This window comes from Pollicipes pollicipes, unplaced genomic scaffold (genome assembly GCF_011947565.3).
Source record: "Pollicipes pollicipes isolate AB1234 unplaced genomic scaffold, Ppol_2.1 Scaffold_7231;HRSCAF=8579_pilon_pilon_pilon, whole genome shotgun sequence".
Classification (NCBI taxonomy): domain Eukaryota; kingdom Metazoa; phylum Arthropoda; class Thecostraca; order Pollicipedomorpha; family Pollicipedidae; genus Pollicipes; species Pollicipes pollicipes.
In genome coordinates, this window is record NW_023597034.1 from 14865117 (window position 1) to 14878904 (window position 13788).

The following is a 13788-nucleotide window of genomic DNA, read 5'->3' on the forward strand; positions in this document are numbered from 1 at the left end:
CAACCTCGGCCACGGCTGCTCTTGCTACTAAGATTGCGAGCGCGCAGAGCAACCTCGGCCACGGCTGCTCTTGCTACTAAGATTGCGAGCGCGCAGGGCAACCTCGGCCACGGCTGCTCTTGCTACTAAGATTGCGAGCGCGCAGGATCAAAAGTTTGTGTGTAGTCTGTTTCACGTGTCGATTCTGCAAAAGGAAGGACACTCTGGGGCCAGCATGGAGTGGCCTTTCTTCACTTTAGACCTCCTTTCGATCCATACTTTTGACCACTAGTGAGACCACTTACATTTTCCTGGCAAGGGTGTAAAACAGGAGACATACTATTGTTCCCGGCCAAGGGCTGAAGTGGCATTCAGTCCCAGCGCGAGGTGCCTGTCGACTGCCATTCTGGCGGTACGGGGTCGGGTCCCATGATCGATCCGGAGGTCCACAGAGGGATACATAATACATTGGTCCCCTGTGTTCACCTGTGATCTCGACAGTTGGTCTCAGATCGATGCAAGGGCTGACATTGATGCTACAACATCCCTGATCGCCGCACGCGGTCTAAGAATTGGCACAGAGACTCAGTAAGTATTCTAACCCCCTCTCTGAGCCGACTCATCCTTGGTGCAGAAGATATACCAACTAATACTGCTATATTCCGATGAGATGATGACAAACATCTAAATGACAATCCTTCGTCGCGTAACTAACCAGAAATCGTAAGGCCCATTAAGCGCACAACTCTGTGAGCTACTTAAACTACTTTATACTACTAACTACTACTGCTACTGAACTACTTAAACTGCTTTCGTGCATAAACTACTTAACACTTAAAAATTTCCCATATTGCTGAAACAACCATTTTCTCCGCAGTAGAACTGGCATTTACTGTGGACACTTTAAGAGATACTGGAATATTTAGACATAATATCACAGAACAGTTATGTTGCTAATATTATGTCTACGCTGGCCGGTTGTTATCACAAAAGGGTCAGCTGGCCCATATTTTTATTCACGATGAGTTTCATGCTCGAATAAGCATGGCCCCAAGACTAAGCTCGTTGAAGGAGCCTAACAAATGACCAGCATAGTCGCCCGATTGAATCCCGGGTTCTCCTCCGCGAAGGGCTTTGCAATTTCAGGAGTACGCGGAGCTCGAACACCATCCTAGACCTAAAAAGGCGCATCAGAATGGCCATGAAAGCCATACTATAGTCCACCGTGTGTTTCCGAACGGTCGAATCGCTATCGTCGTTAACTAGCGCTATCGTCGTCCTAATCACTCGTTGTCTAGCAACAGACCGCAACACAGATGGCGCTCCAGTCGGCAACATAGCGGGACGCAGGGCTCAGTCGTGGGTCGACATGGATCGCGCGTGGAAAACTTCGCAGCCCCTCGTTCCAAACGCATGGAAGACCCAATAAACTTGGCACGACTCGTATACTAGTGATACGTCCGACGGGACGTCAGGGCGTCCCACTACGTCAGAGGTGCGCCAGTAGGACGTCAGATACTAGTGAACACGGGAGACGGGGCATCAGGCGCGCTAGCGACGGCAGCAGCAACGCGTCACAACCAGGACACTGCCGAGCGCGGGCGGTGACGTAAGTAACGGCCAGCCGGCTCCAAACGAACTTCGCTCCCCTTGGTCCGCCGCCGACCGCCCGGCTCTCACTCCTCGGAGTGCTGCGCTGCTGCCAGCGCTCTAGTTGAGTTGTCTGTTCGCCAGCCAGATCAAGCTTCCGCTGCTGGCGCCGACCGCCGCACGCCAGGCCCGCCGATCGCCAGCATGGAGCACGTCACTAGCCACCAGAGCAAGGCAGCCTCGGACCTGTACCGGGTCCTGGCCGGGGCCAGCGCTGACAACGTGTTCCTCTCACCCTTTAGCATCAGCACGGCGTTGTCGATGGTGTTCGGCGGAGCGGCACGGCAACACCGTTCTCCAGATGCAGCAGGCTCTGGCGCTACCTGAGGACAGGGTAGCGCTACACAACGGCTACAGTCGGGTACTGAAGATGCTGCAGGATCCGCCGGACGTCACACTGAACACGGCGAACAAGCTGTACGTGCAAAATGCGTACAAGATCTTGGACACCTACTCTGGTCTGCTGGAGAAGCAGTATCTGAGCGAGCTGAAGAGTGTTGACTTCGGCGACGCCGCCGGTACAAGCAAGCTGATCAATGGTGATGTAGAGGCACTGACAAAGGGAAAAATCAAGAATCTAATCGATTCAGGTGCTTTGAGCCGAGGTGTTCGTCTTGTACTTGTGAACGCCATCTACTTTAAGGGCTCGTGGAAACAGAAATTTGCGATCGAAGCCACAATGAAACGGGACTTTTTCATCAGCCCGGGAATCGCTGTCGGAACAGACATGATGCATTTGGATGATGTGAGACTCAACTGTGCAAGCCTTACGGACATTGCCTGCAAGGCCCTTGAGCTGCCTTACAAGGGAGAAAGGTTTAGCATGCTTATCCTTCTTCCCGACGAAAGGGATGGCCTGAGGTCCCTGGAGGAGAAACTATCGACCGCGTCGATCCAGGCCATCTGCGCCAAGCTTCACAATCAGATGACGATGGTCGTGATGCCGAAGTTCAAGCTCGAGACAACTTACGACCTCGTCGATCATCTGAAGAGACTTGGCATCATTGATCTCTTCGATGCAAACGCAGCCAACCTGTCTCGAATTTCCGACACTAAGGACCTGTCCGTGTCCAGCGTGGTACACAGGGCGTTCATCGAGGTCAACGAAGATGGCAGCGAGGCCCGCCGCTGCTACAGCTATGGTCATGGTGCAGTGTTCAGCGCCCGTGCACACATACAAGTTTGAGTTTGTCGCCGACCATCCGTTCTTCTTCGCCATCATCGACAGCAAGACTGGCCTGACGCTGTTCTCGGGCCGCTACATCAAGCCCCGAGTAGCTAGCACAGGCCAGATGCCTTGGTAATTCAGAGCAACTGAACGTCTCACCTTTGCGTGTTTTAATTAACGACGTCCATTGGCCATTCATCTGATCGTCCGATTCCGCAACGATTGTCCGATTCCCGCATCCGACGAGTAACCGAGTGTGCAGTAGAGTACAGCGCGTCAGCCCCAAATCGTATTTTAAAGTCGGAATAGATGTTTTCTTATGCACAATTAAATGTAAAGGCCACTGACCGTTTGCATTTAATTGGAGGTGTCTTTGCGTTCCAAAATTGCGCATTAATGTGATCGGGTTTGTGGTGATTTTAACGTGGCAACAAATTTTTCCTAGATCATCTCTGATGTGAATACACTGTACCTAAATAAAGATAGCCATCACAGGTTTAATTTCAGGGGATTGCCGACTGCACCTGCGTATGTCCACTCTGCAGATCCACAAAGCACCACCTGGCCAACAGGTGGTGCTTTGCGCGTGCTGACAATGTCGCCGGCCACGTGTTACGTGTATAGCTGGCTGGGATGGTCTTCATAATGTGCTTCTTATTATAGGCCAATCCACTGCTTATTTTCCGCGAGACTCAATCACTCTCAGTCTGGAAGTCAGTGGGTGTTGTATGGACGTTCGGTTTCCGTTTGTGTTATGAAAAAACGACAAGTCCGAACGAGGGCTAGGTTATGATACTAGTGGAGCATTCGTTTCAAGAATATGTAGAACTATTATTTTCAAGATTTTATCAAAACCTTCTGAATGAATAAATTGCTGGGGTCACGCTAAGCTTAGATTTCACGCTAAGTGGCGCCGGTTGTAAAAACTTTCACCCCTGCCAGCCGATCGTGCATTTCCAGGTCAACGGTAGAATTTGACGCACCGCATGTCAAGGACAAATGGCGACTGCTTAAAGTGACTCGAACCCAGTCTGCCACGGTTGGATGGACCGGAAGGCAGGCGCTCTATCCGGCTGAGTTACCAGGAAAAACTGATTGAATTATTGTGACATGTTGCTAACTGCTTGCGTGACAGACTAGTGAAGACCTTGCTCGTGCCAGTCCTCGCGAGTCAGCCAAAGATATATCTTGGCATCCTTCAGTTTCTATTTGCCAGTAATTTGCACTCACCAGCAATCACACTACCTATTAATGTCCACGTGCACAACCAACAGCAGCCTCGCGCCTTTAGATCCAGTGGGCGTGCGAACATACATGGTAAGAAACGGCTTACCTTTCATACTGCCTCCAACGGAAACGAGTCCTAGTCACCTGTCTCTATGGGAATTGTTTACTGATTAACCAATGAGAAGCGAGTAAGACATCGTTGGTTAAACCAAGCACAGAGTGTGGGATTGCCTTGTGAGCCCATAGCTATGTTAAGCGACAGGTGGTTGGTGAGGCGCTGGGGGCGTCTTTTAAAAGGAAGGACTGAGTCGCATTACGGATGGCATGCATAGGTCATGTTCTGACGAAACAGATGGCGGCTTCTAAGGACTTTACGTCTTAAGACATCTGCAGGTTTTAGAATTATGTAGGTCGTAACTGCCGTGAGATATAACTTTGTTACAATTATGATTGGAATGTATGCTGGTTTTTATCTAATAAATCTTAGACCTGTGTTTCAAGCTGCAAATAACTAAAGTTGCATTTTTCCATGCTGCCAATCCGCCCAGCTTTGTCTTCAGTAGCCGCTTTACCAGTTTCAATGCTTCCTCTCGCTTTTGTTTTGCCCGAGGAGGCGTGTACTCCTCTACCTGCCGAGTGTCTCTATCCATACCAGAGTCCTTTTCCTGCAACATGAGGTGCCCCAACACCCTGTCTTTCACCTGCTGCTCCAGCGGGCTCCCTTCATCCCCCCCCCCCCCCCCTCCTTCTCTCTCAATTTCTTTTCTTGACATGCACATTCTGATAAGGTTCTTGGTTTCCTTCTGATCTTTGGCGGGATTTACACGGCTGATTTTGTCTGGTCATGAAGCCAGAGCAATTTTTATGCACTGCACCACGCACTCCATCTTGTAGGTGCAGGAAATTTGGGGTCCGCCTTGTATATGCTAAGCTTGATAATTCGGAGCTTGGTGCACATAAATGGTGTGGTGGCAGACAGTGACGTTCATTGTTATGTCCAGTTAATGGAGCACCTGGTCTGTTACTGGCGTGCTCGATCCATTCATGCCCACTTCACTTGCTTTGCCTATGGTTTCACAGCACAGCCTTCTCCCGTGGCACTTCTACTGTCTTGTTTGCAGCTCTGTTGGGCACCTTAGATGCCAAAAGCTTTGTTCGTTGACCAAAAACATCTGTCGCTTACTTGAGACGCCACTTATGGCTCCTGGCTTACACCTTTGGAAGTCATCATAGCCATGGGCGTAGGAACAGGGGGGGGGGGGCAGGGGGCCATGGCCCCCCAATTTTCAATGTGGAGGGAGCCAGCAACGTTAGCTGGCCCTCCCACATTTCAGATTAAGGTTGCATTTGGCTTACTTTTGCACTGCATTAAAAATGCATGCCGATTTACCTAGTTCACCAGCCATCTCCCTTAAGATGCGTCATCTTTTTCGTTTGCTCATTGGCCATCACTTAGTGTTACAACCGCCGGGCCGGCGCCGCATGGCCTGGAGACTGCAACGCCAGGTGTCGGGGCTGTTATTGCTATGGCCTGCGAGCACGCATGTTCAACACCATATTACGTAGTTTTCTTATCAGTTATCAGTTCTGACAGGATCTTGAGCAATATAAGACGATCTTGAGCTAGCCATGTTAATACAAATTATGAACCCCGTTTCATCTGCAATCTACAGTCAGGGTCTACAGTGCAATCTACAGTCTCAATACCTCTGAAGAACACAGAAAAACATGGAACTGGAATCTATGTGAAAACTATCGGACTGCCTGCAGTGATCAGGGATGTTGTTGCGTCAGTTAGGGTTCCTGTGCTGATCTAGGGCTAACTGCGCGGATCAGAAGGCCTCCCGTGTCAGGGATGGGAACAATGTGATATGATATATCCTCCTAATGACCTCCGGATCGACCAGGAGATGCCGCCCGTGCCACCAGAATGATAGCCAGAAGACACTTCGCGATGGGACGGAATGTCCCCTCAGCCCTTGACCGGAAACGGTAATGTGCCCCTGATGTTCTACTCAAGAGGCCCCTCGCCCGGAGGGGAATAAGGGGTCTCATTATTGTCGAGTAGAGTGGAGCTCTCATTATTGTTGAAAAGCACGGGTCGAAATGAATTTTTTTTTAAAAACCAGCAAGGTCATGCATGTTTGCATGAGAACGTTCATTTCTTTCAGAATGTAGTATTGAAACAAATTACATCAAAAGGCTTGAACATGGCCACCCGCGACCTCGAGGGCAAGGACAAGGATGGTCTGGATTGCAACTTCCGTAAAACCGACAAGTTTCGGCCACTGCAAGTGCCACCAGACGGCGGGCGCCGTGTTTATCTGTCTTCTGGACAGATAAATAGCTGAGGAAACACGGAAAATAAGATTTTACCTTCACTCTTTCAGTTCAGTCACCAGATTCCAGCCCCTCTTCGCGGTGCTTTAGCGGCCAGTTCGTCCTTTTCATCAATCTAAAAACTGTATGCGTGAAATATGCCCTCAGACTGCTTTCTAAATACAAGATTTGATGTCATGAAGCGTTCAAGGATGCTTTTTCAGAAGCGTCATCATTTTCGTCCACCCGTCGGCCGCAACTTAATCTTAGCTGCTAGGACGACGATGCGTGGCCTATGGAGACTGCAACGCCTGGGTAGGAGGCTTGTGTTTCTAAAATTTTCGAGTGCGCATGCTCAAAATTACGCCACATAGCTTGTATATCTAGTTGATTCAAGTGTTTAAGGATGATATTTCAGAAGTGTCATCATTTTCGTTCACCGGTGGGCCACGGTTAAATGTTAGCTACTGGGCTAACGTTCCGAGGACAATGGAGACTGCAACGCCTGGTATCGAGGTTTTTGTTGCTAAGATTTGCGAGCGAGCGTGTTAAAAAACACGTCACATTAATTGTGTTACTAATCGATTCTGACTGAATGGTGAACATTTTCAGACAAATATGGCCTGGCCATATTAATACACATTGTTGACCATTCGATTTGCAATAAATTTTCGTCTTCAAATTTGGATCAAACATATCGATCTACAATCAACCTCCGCAATGTCCTCAATGTCTGTAGAGCCCAGATGAAAGATTTATAAAGCTTCTGAATTCTATCGGTTTAGAAAGAGTCAGCTAACCATTGTAAATTATGAGCGCCGGTGATTTCTTCCATGCAGTCATTGAACGCCTGATTTCTGCGGCTTATTGACCTCAAAATGCAAACAGAAGTGAGCTGACGGTAGCTCCTGGTTTTTGTTCTGGTTACAAGGTAAAAATAACAATACAACGAACAAAACCGTGTCACTTGTGAACAAGTAGGCCATATCCGGGGATTTTTTTGGGGGGTCACTATAAGATGGGCTTTTGACAACCCTATGCTCCCTCTTGGCAAGGCTCTGGCTACGCCCCTGCCTACACACAAAAGGAGATCAAGTCGCGTACGTTGCATGCTGGGCAATGAAGTGTCCGTTGGGCCAATCCATACCTAAAGCAGACAGCTTCCCGGAGGCTATTTTTCTACGATGGTGTGGTATAAGGGAAGATTATTCGGGAAAAATGCTGTTGCAGGTGTCCAACACATGTTTCATACACCATGTAAAAGTAACGCTGATCCAAAAGTATGCAGCAAAGTAGCCACACGATCAGCTCGCAGTCAGTCATGTGGGAGACATCCAGGCCAGGGCAGTGACCACCTACGGCGGACAGGAGCAGGGCCCAGATAAGGAACAGATGGGCCCTATTATGTGGCTTGATTCTTGAAAGAGAATCTCCAGTTTTATGGATTTTGTCGCATTGTTTCTAGCAGTTTGAAGCTCCCGAATTTGTTTCCGCCTAAAATGCTGCGACAAGTCTTATTTTTTGAAAAGCAGCCAGCGAAATAATGGCGCATGAAAAACCTGGCGCACTGTGAGCCATCGATCCACTTTCAAAATTTTCACCAGCCTATATCCATGCGTATTTTGGCGTCTACGCTGTGCAGGCAAATGCTTCCTTAAAGACCTAAAATACCTACCCGCTCGTGAAATTTCGTCTCCCCAGGAAAGACAATGTTAAAATGGACGAATAATCTAGGGAAGCTGGATAGCCTTATTTGCCAAATGACAGATAAGTCAAAAAGGCAAGATTGTGCACCAGTGGTGAACAGCTCTAGATGCGTAGCTAGCATAGCAGCCATGACAATTTGAATAAAGAGCGATAACGATCACCATCCCTACCCCCCCCCCCCCCCTCCCGGTCATCGGGCTCGCTTTCCAGAAAAGTTCCTGAAGTACACCTTGAGCTTGCCCCCCCCCCCCCCCCAGTTTTTGAAACGTTCCCACGCCTATGACCATAACTGAAAATAGCGCGTCAATTATTAGCACCTTAACACACGCTCGAGCGGGGGTCAAACTGACCTCTCCAGAAGGCTTTCCAGAATGGTTTCCGAACGGCGCGATGTAACCAGGCTAAATTTGGCATAACTGTGAACAATTGAATAGCGGATCGTTTGGCATGCAAGATTTAGATGTACTTTGTAAGGTCGCTGACTGATGGCAGGTCAAAATCAGACGATGGGTTCAGGGAAGGCAATTTCTAGGGAATCCTTCGATCTGATCCAACAACGGAGTGTAAGACGAAGCCACACATCTCTGAGATATTTTCTTGGGAAACACAACAGTTAAATGAGCAAATCGCATTGACCTAAGGTCAGGTATGAAGGTCACACCAAGGCCAAAACCAAACTGTTTTGTTACTCTAGGGCTTGCTGTATGGCATAGTTTCTGGCGCTCGTTTCGAATTTATTGATAGCAGACACCGCATTATGCATCTTCCATGGATTTCTTAGAGGTCATAGTAGGTCATTGATCTAAAATGACCCAAGTCAACACTTTGTTTTAGGGACATACTGGCTAGCGTAATCTTTGCCGCTTAGTCAAATGCAAAACTCAAAGTAATCTTGTATGATTTTGGTCACTTTGACCTTCAAAGGGTTAAACAAGGTCACCGACCTTGAATGAGCATGTGACATTTTGTTTAGAAATCGAGATTCTGGACACTTTGGAGACCAACCTGGAACTTGACCTTGTTTGATCTTTTTTTGACCCAAAGGTCATGACCTAGAAACCTGAAACTTTGACCTAATTGAGTTCGGGGGTCTGCATATGCAATAGTTCCATAGGGGTCTGCAAATGCGGTAGTGCCGTCCCCAGCGCTCCTGATTGCTGGATTCGTCGGTTGCTGGCCGCCGCCTACGTCAGCAATATACTGCCGTCCAATGTTCATAAAATACCTCTGCTACTAGTTGGGCCGCATCCACTCAGAAATAAGAAATACTAGACACACGATGTTGTGTCTAAACATGCTCAATGAATCCTCCTCAAGTCCTCCCCAATCCTCCTGAATGTCTTGGTGCAATTACGCGACTTACCAAATATATGCTGGAAGAACTGAAGTGGGGAGGAGGTCCCATTGCCCTTTGCCAGGATAAAGATTAAAAGTGCATTTTGGATTGTTAGGCAGGCAGTGGGCAGTGCCTCCGAGATTTCCCGATCAAAAACAAAGCCGGAGCCCGCGATCTGCACTCGTCGAGGTCCCTGAAACAAAGGGTCCTCACTGTTGGGCTCCGCACCCGCCGCACACGCATACAATCGTTTCATATTGTCATCGCGCCCCTAGAAATGGCCGGCTCGGCGGTACTGGGTGCCTACGCAGTGGGGACATCCAGGCAGCTGTAAATGCAAAAGAGTGCTAACGAATACACGCGATGGCTGTCTTAGTGTGCGCCTATAAGTGATTTTGCCGGGCTGCCGCATTCGTGGCATCACCCTACCGGTCGGCTCTGGTCCCAGTCGGCAATGTACTGTCATGGCGCAAAAAGGACACGCTGTCCGATCGACGATTTATATTGGCATTTCATAGGCTCCCACAATGGCATTGTTTGAGTATGGTCGTAACCGCCGCCCAAATATAGAAGCATTTTATTTTGTCACCCGTAACTCGAAAATTGCCGGCTCGCCAGCACTGAGTGCATCCGCCGTTGGGACAGCTACTGGCAAAACAATGATGACGTCACAAAAGACAGCTGTTGCGCAGCTAGCTGATGGCTGTAGAAGAGTACCCACGAATGTACCCAGTGGCTGCCTTGACGTGCGCATATAAGCCATTTTGTCGGCCACCGTATGCTGGTCACCCCGCTTCCGGTCGGCTTTGGCCATGGTCGGCAATGCACTGTCATAGCGCAGAAAAGGCCATGTCTTCCGATCAGCAGTTTATGTTGGCGTCTGATAACGCTCCCACAGCGACATTGTTTGAGCAAGGTTGCATCCGTCGCGCACGCATGAGAGAACTTTGTATTGTCATCCGTAACTCCAGAAAAGGCCGGCTCGTCACCACTGAAAGAGTTTGTCGTTGCACCAACCAGGGGTCTCGATTTATTGAAAGTTTTGCAGGGGGCCCAACCCAATGGCCGATTAGCCCGCCAAGCAAACGTAAAAACAAATGCTGGATTAATTGGTTAGCCTTCACTTGCCTCCCCCCCAAAAAACTAGCCGAGCTACACTCACTTAATTTTCGTTTTATGATTCTTTCCACTCTATAAAGTGTATTTCGGTTCTTATGAACTAAAAGCAGAAATGATAGCGAGTGTAAAAAGGTGCACTGCACACTTTGACGACAAAATCTGTCACTTTTTCGCAAAAACACTTTTATATCTCCTAGTCGCGTTGTGGGAGGCCATTACCACCATACCACCCCTTCAGTCCCCCAAAGCAGCCAACAAACAGAGTAGGATCATCGAGTCCCACATCACAATTACAAAATTCTTCTGACTGGCCTATGTATTTTCGGTCGCAAGTAACACATTTCTATCCCAATAAAAAGAATGAAGCTCCTCCCCCTGCCTTGAGGAGGGGTGGCCATCGCGCTGTTGCAAACTTAAGAAGCAGCCTTGCTTGAGCCGCCGTGAGCGTTGGTGCAGCACAGTACAAAAGCGGCGGCGGCGGCGGTGGCTCAGCAGTAGCATACAACAGCAGCGGTGGCAGCATAACACAGGGCAGTCGTAATGGCGGCGGCATACCATTGGACGATAGCGACGGCTGCTAGGCGCTGGACAGCGGCGGTAGGTACTGGCACTTAATGATCTACCAACGGCCAAAAGTGCTATACCGCTGACTTGACGTCGAGGCGAATTGCTTCAGTTCGGCCTGCAGATCCGTGGCGGCCACCACGTCTGGGTATGTGGCCAGCACTGCGGCGTGATTTAGCCGCCCCTGGCCTAGAGTGGAGCGCAGCCATCCCCTCAGACGACAAAGAAGGCTGAACGCCCGCTCTGCCGTACACGATGCTGCTTGGGCGGTCAGAACCACACGTAGCAGCGAGGCAGCGGCTGGCAGCACCTGCCGCAGGCCCTCATCGCTCAGTAGGGCCACCACGTCGTCGAGGGAGGTCAGTGGTGCCTTTCTCTGGCTTGACGCCACATCCACCAACATCTGGCAGTGGAGGCGGAGTCGCTCCAGGTCGAGGTCGTGGAAGGTGGCGGCTGCCACCAGGGCGTCCTCTTCCGCCGTGAGGAGCGCTCCCTCGGCCGTGAGGAGCGCTCTCTCGGCCGTGAAGAGCGCTCTCTCGGCCGTGAAGAGCGCTCTCTCGGCCGTGAAGAGCCGCTCTCTCGGCCGTGAGGAGCGCTCCCTCGGCCGTGAAGAGCGCTCTCTCGGCCGTGAAGAGCGCTCTCTCGGCCGTGAAGAGCGCTCCCTCGGCCGTGAAGAGCGCTCTCTCGGCCGTGAGGAGCGCTCTCTCGGCCGTGAAGAGCGCTCTCTCGGCCGTGAAGAGCGCTCTCTCGGCCGTGAAGAGCGCTCTCTCGGCCGTGAAGAGCGCTCTCTCGGCCGTGGCCAGGATGGGCTCATCAGAGCCGAGCCGACCGCTGATGAAGCCGGCCAGCCAGTCGACGGGTTCGCACTGCACCTGACGGCAGCGGTCTTTGGACAGGCATGCTGGTGTGGCTCGGCGCCCTCGTCCAGTCGCCGAGGTGGTCGCATCGGGCGTCGCAACCTGGGATAGCCCACTCTTAGGCGCTCCGCGTCGGACGTCAGCTCCGCCCAAAGGCGTTCGAGGCGGTGACGCTGGGACATGGTGACATCCCTGACAGCACGTGCGACCTCCAGACCGGCAGACACCGACTGCACCTGTCCTTGCATAGTGTGCATGCAAGGACGGTGTGGTCATCTGGAGCAGGAGTAGAGCCACGCGCAGGCCAGAGAAATACTAAAAGTCCCTGAGGGTTCTGCCAAGGCCGCTAGCAGTGTCTGACGCCTCCGGACGCATCGTAACAACGTCGAAGCAGTTATCGAAAGCTTGAAAATAATTGCAAAGGCGCGCATTGCACAGCGTGAATAAAGTGAATAATCCGTGGAGGGTTCTGATCGATGACTCCCCCGGCATGCTAGAAGACAGGGCCACAAAAAAAACGTCGTAAAACCCTCCAAGCAAATGCAAAGAAATCAAGGTCAACGTGGGACGCTCCTTTGCAATCGCATTGGCCATGCATGTGGACGCATAGGGCCCCGGCAACATTGCAGAGCCTCTGGTCAGCCTAATGATCCTTAAAACCTTCCAGTGACCACTCTCAACTAGCAAGCAATTATTTTTGTTTACACGTGGGTCCTTCACTTTCGCTTGCGACTGCTCTTGGTCACCTGGAGGCCCAAAGACGTCCAATTCTGTTCCGTGTGGGGCAAAAAACAACTGCCTCTGCCCGGCCGGCTACGGGTCTCTTCGGAGCAAATATTGGTTGATGATATTAAGGGCTTATGGGCGCGTCGACTACATTACCATTTCTCGTCCTCTCGGAAACTCCACTGCATACCACTCAGTGATAACTGATTCATTTACATATCGCCCCGCACCTGATATGCGTACCTATAGGGTTGGACGGCTATAAATAATGATAAAAGTAATATGGACTAAGAAAGCGAGTATGTCTACATCACAACGTGGGTCCCGACCCAGGGGCCTTTAACCTAGGGGCCTTTCGGGGCCGGAGGGGCACGGCCCTGTGCCCCTCCCACTGGGTCTGCCACTGGTACGGACAAGGCAGGAAATGCAACCCCGTGTCTCTGGTTTCCCAGATACCCTGCTCAATCCCTGCTCTACCAATACTTAGAATTGGGCACAGTTAGATAAGACTAGTTCTCAGCCTTCCGCTGCCTGGGTAATGGAGAGACAACGAAATGGGTCGGGCGCGGAACACCGCATCTCACGCGTCAGCGCGGCAAAGTAGAAGCAGTGACGTCAGCGACGCTCGATCCGAGATGGCGACACAGTAGACTGCCAACAGCTAGCCTTTTTGACCCCAGCGCAGTTTAAACCGTTTAAGCCGTACAGTGACATTAATGACATGTCAGGCCAACCCATTTTATTGTATTACAGACAAGGGCCATTTGGCGCCACTCAGCCCTTGTTCATGTGTAGCCGATCTGAACGCGACACCATAGCGCAGGGTTTATTCTAGACGCATCTGTCCCATCCTGATGCTTCAGCAACTTTCCGCCGCCGCCGCGACCACAGACCCCGTCAGCGAGCACATGTATTACAACAACGCGCGCCTGGGCAAGATCCAGTGGTAGTGAACGCTGGCCGCTTCAGCCCAGCGACACGCCACCCCTTCCACACGTGCCGTGATAACGATGGAACAGAGTACACGCTCCGCGAACGCAGCCCTATGGACCCACAAGCCCAGCGGAGGCAGCCCTACGGACCGACAGGCCCTGAAGGATGCCCTACGGACCGACAGGCCCTGAAGGACGCCCTAC

General features: G+C 50.8%; 1 pseudogene; it reads left to right on the top strand.

The window, feature by feature from the left end:
• Positions 1-1756: 1756 nt before the first annotated feature.
• On the top strand, positions 1757-2815 carry LOC119109757 (leukocyte elastase inhibitor-like; annotated as a pseudogene).
• The last annotated feature ends 10973 nt before the right edge of the window (positions 2816-13788 follow it).